Source organism: Lichenostomus cassidix, chromosome 4A (genome assembly GCF_008360975.1).
Source record: "Lichenostomus cassidix isolate B80296 chromosome 4A, HeHo_3.0, whole genome shotgun sequence".
Lineage (NCBI taxonomy): Eukaryota > Metazoa > Chordata > Aves > Passeriformes > Meliphagidae > Lichenostomus > Lichenostomus cassidix.
The window spans coordinates 10,391,855-10,397,887 of record NC_139485.1 but is presented as its reverse complement, the minus strand read 5'-3'; the positions used below and the strand labels follow the sequence as shown (position 1 = coordinate 10,397,887).

At 43.5% G+C, this 6,033-nt stretch overlaps 1 long non-coding RNA gene across 2 annotated transcripts; it reads left to right on the top strand.

The window, feature by feature from the left end:
- The first annotated feature begins 433 nt into the window (after window positions 1–433).
- On the top strand, window positions 434–4,627 carry LOC146437439 (uncharacterized). Of its 2 annotated transcripts, none has more exons than XR_014852232.1 (3): window positions 434–525; window positions 1,922–2,012; window positions 4,392–4,627. It is a non-coding gene; the product is annotated as an uncharacterized LOC146437439 (long non-coding RNA). The 2 variants fall into 2 exon arrangements; XR_014852233.1 differs by having other exon boundaries at window positions 434–558.
- The last annotated feature ends 1,406 nt before the right edge of the window (window positions 4,628–6,033 follow it).

Sequence of the window (6,033 nt, the reverse complement as noted above, 5' to 3'; positions counted from 1 at the left end):
TTCCTTTATGCCAGTTTAGTGAAGCTTGAAATGAAATCCAATGGTAGTGATCATAGCAAGCAAATCCTTTCCTTTTTAATAACACAAGAAAAATAGCAACTGGTGGGGGATTAAAAGAACAGTATAGTTTATTTAATTTAGCAAAATGGAAAATGTCTTTGCACCAGAAATATCATCATTAATACAAGAAAACAGATTATTCTTTTTCTATTTGCATCTGTACTCCATCTGTACACTCTCCCTGTTCTCCATCCCTGCACTCCATCCCTGCCATATAACTGCCTACCACAGACACGTGGTGCTGTGACATCATTTTACATGATCTCAGGGGACAGAGCTGGTGGTTTATTGTCACTGTCACACTTTCACAGAGGGACTGATGCACCTGTGGATCAGTCTTCTGTGGATCAGATGCTTCTGTGTTCCAGAAGCAATGGGACAATCACAAGTGCTGCCCAAGGGTTTCTGCCCTTGCATGGAATCCTCGGGGAGACCAAAGGATCAAATTCCACCTCCAAGGACCTGGTACAGACACCTGGTGTTCATGTACAGGAAGACGTTTGTCCAACAGAGCTCAAATGCTCCAGCCATCTGAACATGACGAAATGTTGTTAAAAGCAATGTACTCTTGCATTTGAAAGATATTTGTGATATATTCTCCTCTTGCTCAGCCAACTGACAAAAGCTTGATTTTGGCACTGCTCTCCCTACATAGAGAATATTTTGGCAGTTCCCAAAGCCTATCTCCTCTTTGTAGTTCTGGAGGGAGAAAAATGAAGTTCTGTTGCTCTCACATTTAACAAATCCTTCAGCTGTCCTTAAAAAAATGTTTAGTAGTTCGGCCAGGTGTCTGATTCCTCTTTAATTCCTTAAGTTATTATATTCAGTACTTGTAGGATTCAACCTCTAAGACATATCCACTGCATCTTATTTATCATGAGTAATTTCTTTATTGATTGTGGCAGTCCTAACAAATTACATGATAGCTGGACTTCAGGAACATAAGCTCAAACTCACATTCTCAGCTGTTTTCCTTTAATGAAAGAAGAGTGAATGATTGTTACCATAATGCAGAGAAAATGCCTTACCCTCTTGCTTAGTAGATAGAAAGGATTTTGCAGTTGGTGTGATTTTGGGAGCCACTGAGGGATGGCAAGCTGATCCTGGTTTTCTAAGACATTCACATTCCTTATGTTTATTGCTGGATGTGAGATGGAGGACTGTAGTGTTTCAGCACAGCATTACAGCTTCACTGCATGTTATACTCAGTCTGACATCAGTTGTTTTAAAAAGGTATTGACATGTACTGAGCAAATACGCAAAACCTTATAATTCCTTTTAAAGCTCTAGTTAATAAAGGAATATAATTTCATGCCTAATTTCATTTGCATTATATGCTTAATCCTTCGTGAATCCTTTTGCAGTTTCAGCAGGTTAGATACCATATCTGTAATCAAGCTTTTCTTAGCCCTGGAACTTACAGAAATTGATGGATGTGTGTGGTCAGAAGCAAAGTATTCACTGTTAAATGAAGCACTGAGTAACTTAATGTTGCTGATTCTGGGTGCAGAAGAGTAGAGGCTGTGATAAAAAGAAGAAAGAGATAATACCTAGGACATGCAGTAATTATGACTTTATTCTAATATATTTTTATTTATTCTTTTAGAGACCTCTAAACAAAAGGGCAATTCCTGTATTTTTTTCCCAGGGAAAAGGTTATGGCAGAACCAATTATTCCTTCCCAGGAGGCAAAGGAAATATTTCGTTCCATTTCATGTGGAAGGCATGGAAAGAGGAATGTATTAAAGATGGCCAGAGAGGTCCCAGATTCACTTGGCAGAGGGGGATGAACCATAGAGATCTTGGGACTGTGCCAGCAAGTGAGAGTTACAGCCCTTCACCAGTTTTCCTTCTCACACAGCCCCGGTTTGCAGCCTGGGGACTGAGGATTTGGGATCCGAACACCGCAGGGAACACCACGGAATGTCCAGCACAGAGTGACATCTGCAACAGTGAGTCTGCTCGGTGGCAGGGCAGGAGGGCTGCCGGCAGCTCTGCGCTGATAGCTCCGAAAAACACTTCTTATCTAATCCCCGAGAGGGCTGCGAGCAGATGGCAGCGCCTCTGAGCTGGCTGGTTTCTGGGGGAGGTGGTGGTAGGAAACCAAACCAATAAACGCTGCTGCGAGAAACTGCTGAGTCAAGACCGGGGAAATCACGTGAAAAGCCAAAAAAAGAAAGCTCGGTGGGGAGGTGAAGAGATCAGAGAGCAGGTTGCAGCAGAGCTGCGAAACTTCCTGTAAAGGCGCTGGTGTTGTGACACAGCTGGAAAAACATTCCCGGCGCAGGCGGCCGGAGCGGAGCACCGGGGTTTCGTCACTGCCTGTTATACAAACACAGCTCTCCAGCCTGGCTGAAGCGTGTTCTGCAGGCTGGCGGTGAAAGCAAGGCAGGAGCTGAGCCTTGACACGGTGCTGGGCAGCGGCTGCCCCTTGCTGTCCCCCTGCTGCCCCTCGGTGCAGCGGTGCCAGCGGTGCTCAGAGGCAATTCCAGCTGCTGCTGGATGTGATGTGTGCTGAAACACTCAGCAGCTGGCTTAACATGTGGCAGCAGATGAGATTGATGCATTTTGTGAGTCAGGCCAAGCTGCTTCTAGATGTAGCTCTGTTTAATGTGAAAAGAAAGGGCTTGTTTGAGTGACAACATGTTCTTTGGGCTTGTTACAGCGAAGTAGAGAAGTGTCAATACTCTCGCTTTTGTGGTTTGATCGACACACAGTGCTAACTTGCTGGAGATACATCTGTCAGCTTCAGAGCAGAAATTATTGTGTGAAAATGGCTCTGCACAGGAGGCACCTCCCACTTCCAGCTCTTACGAAAGATGTGTTGGCTGTAACATTTTCTGAGAGATTTCAGCAGGAAAGGAAGTTGCATCTAAAATACAGGGCTGGGAGGGAGGCTGGATGTTATACAGTCATTTTCATAACTGGATATTTTAACTGCAGGACTGCAGGGCTACAGGATCCCTTGTGACCTAGAATAACAATGCACCCCTTTTACAGAGAACCTAATGGTATCTGTGGTTAGTCTATAGTTTCCACCTCTGACAGAGATCAGAAACCAGGTCTGGCAAACCCCAGGCTAATGCCTGTTCACTGCATTGTCCTGAAACAGAGCTCTTTGGGGGGAATGATCTCTCTTCCAGTCTAAGGTGATGTGTCTGCTTCATGCTTTTGGAGCTGGGATTTGAAGCAGCAGCTGCTGCTGTAGGAATAAAAAGGGAGAAACTGAAGGGATACACACATGGTGCCAGTTCTGAAAGCAACAGAATCACAGTGCTGTGGTTGCAGAACCAGTTCTGACCTAGTCTCCAGCCACAGCCTACAAACAAGCTTTACCTGTGCGGTGACAAGGTTTCAGCTCACCTCTGCAGAGGCTGTGTTTTGTTGACCTTGTTCCCCTCTCATGCCTGAAAGCTGCACCTTCTCCCCAGCATGCACGTGGCAGAATTTGGCCTGTGCAGCACCCAGGCTGAACTAGAGCAGCTTTGCCTTGAGCCTCAAATTAGCACCAACTGAAGGACTGTGTGGATGTAATTAAGGGTTTGCTTTTGACAAATGTATCTGGTTTTGGCCACGGTAACAAATTGTTCTCAGCTATAGACTACACAAGGGTAAAACAGAACATGCACTGTGATAATTTCATAGGAGGTTTGGCCCAAAAGGGCAAAATAAAGCTATATATTAAATGAACATGCTAATAATTCAGCACTGATATTTCACACTGTATTAAAACTACTTACTGTTCCAAATAGGAACAAGAAATCTATTCCATATAATTTTAGATGCAGTTTACTTGCATGCTAGCCCCTCTCTGCAAAGTCACAGTGACTGAGCTTTGCAAAGAGGCACAAGAACCCTTGAGCCCTGCAATGGCCTGGGCAGTGACCCTCTGCATTCCTTAATTGCATAACACATCTAAATGTTGGATCTACTGGAGAAGCAGTTACTGCAACTTCCTTGTTAATGCACATATAATTAGATGGAACAGAATCTGTAGACTTTTTTGAAAAGATAGAATTCTGTAGCAAGGTATGATTACTCAGGAATTTTAACACAGAAGTACCTAGTGACATCCCTGTTTTCTTCCAGCTCTAAAATACAGGTGGTGTAAGCTGATAAACAACTGAATGTTTTAAGAAGTAAGATAAAGAACTATCATCAGTTATGGAGGATATTAGATTTAACTGTATTCTGTCTGAATAGTCACATTTAGCATTTCTGGTTCAGCATTATCATGTGAAGTAGCCAAGGCCTTAGGCTGCAAGAGCCAACCAGACTTTTGATCTAACAAATATAACAATTCTGGTAACAAAAGAACTCTTGGGATTCAGCAGATACAAGCAGAAGGGAGATGATAATGATCAAGGAGACAATTCCAAGAGAAAAGGTAACATCAGAAGGTGACCAACCCAGCAACAGTGGAGCACAGCAAGAAATCAAGAGACCACCAAGCAGAATTTAGTGATTGACTTGGATCAGGTAATAGGTGGCAGGGGTGTAACTGAGAATTGGGGTAGGGGTCCCTCTCCAGAGGCACCAGTTTGAGCTGTAACCAAGGAAGTAATAAAAGACTGGAAACATTCACTAGGACTTGGCATTCTTAGTGGGGTCCCAGGCTTGGACTCTGTTCCTGTGGCTGTATAAATCTGTAGCAATCAAAAATTTAGTATTTGCTGGATTTGAACTACTTTTCCTCAGCTTAAGAAAAGGGGTTTATCTGCAGTGCTGCAATGTCCTCCTGATCTTAGAAAATTCACTTTCAAAGTTACTTTTCTTTTGGTTTCATGTATGTCCTAATGCTAATTTCCCATGAGCAGCAGCAAGACAAGCTGTGAGTCATTTGAAAGGTGACCTTGTATGAGGAAACAATTCACCAGAAGAAAAACTTGCTCCTTTGTAGGTTAACCAACACCCATTGTTTCTCTTCCCAGTTAACTCCATGTATTACAAGATACCCTTTGCACAAAGTCCAATGTCTCTCAACCACTCCAGTAAGTTTTGAGGTGCTCATTGTCTAAATGCCACAGTATGTCCACAGGCCCTGGCCTCTTTAGGGGGACATAAAAAGGCAAATCCAAAGCTACCATCTTAAATCTGATTTGTCATCAGTTTTTCTCAATCAGGAGAAAGTACAGTATCATATATTGCACTTCACACAGGAAAAGGAATGAAAGAATTTACTGCTTTTTTTTTTTTTCTCTCAGAGTAGACAGATAATCTATCAGCCTCCAAACAGTCATCTGTTTGTGTAGGAATTTTTTTTTTTTTGTGAAGAATGTAGGAAATATTCTCTTTAAGGAGAAAGTGCTGGTGGAAAAAGCATCCCATGCATTTAGGTGCCTCCAAGCTGTAACAGGAAGGATTTGTGGCAGACATTTCCCATATCTGTCTAAGCCCACCTGCCCCAGGAAAGCTGTGTGGTTCTGGCAGTGCAGGGTCAGCCCCTTGCAGCCCCTGCCAGCCTCCCAAGAGCAGTTCACAGCAGCAGCACCTGCTCTGCTACAGCTATCCTCGTTTCCAGAACTCATTAAGGAAATTCAAAACATTCCATCTCCCCCTTCCAGGAAGCCCTCAGTGCTCCTGCACTGGGAAAGGCCAGGCTGGATTTAACCCAGTGGTTCAGGGTGGCTGAAGAAGAAAAATCAAGAACTGGCCAGTTGGCCATTCTTAATAAGAGAAGCAAATTCCCTGTCCAGCTCTGTCCTTCGTACTTCAATCATCATTCCAGAGCCGTTAAAAAAATTATAAACTGGGAGATGAGGAATATTCATACAGGAGGAGAGGTGCCTCCTCTAGAAGCAACAAGCCACCACCTCTGGTATTTTTGTACATTTCTGGCACCTGTACACATTCTAATCCCAGTTCAGAGTCTAGAGGATGCTTATTTCCTTCCCCTCCAAGAACCATTGAAGACTTAGCAAAAACCCAAAACAATAAAAATTCAGGAATGGAAGCCACTTAGAAAACTCAAGG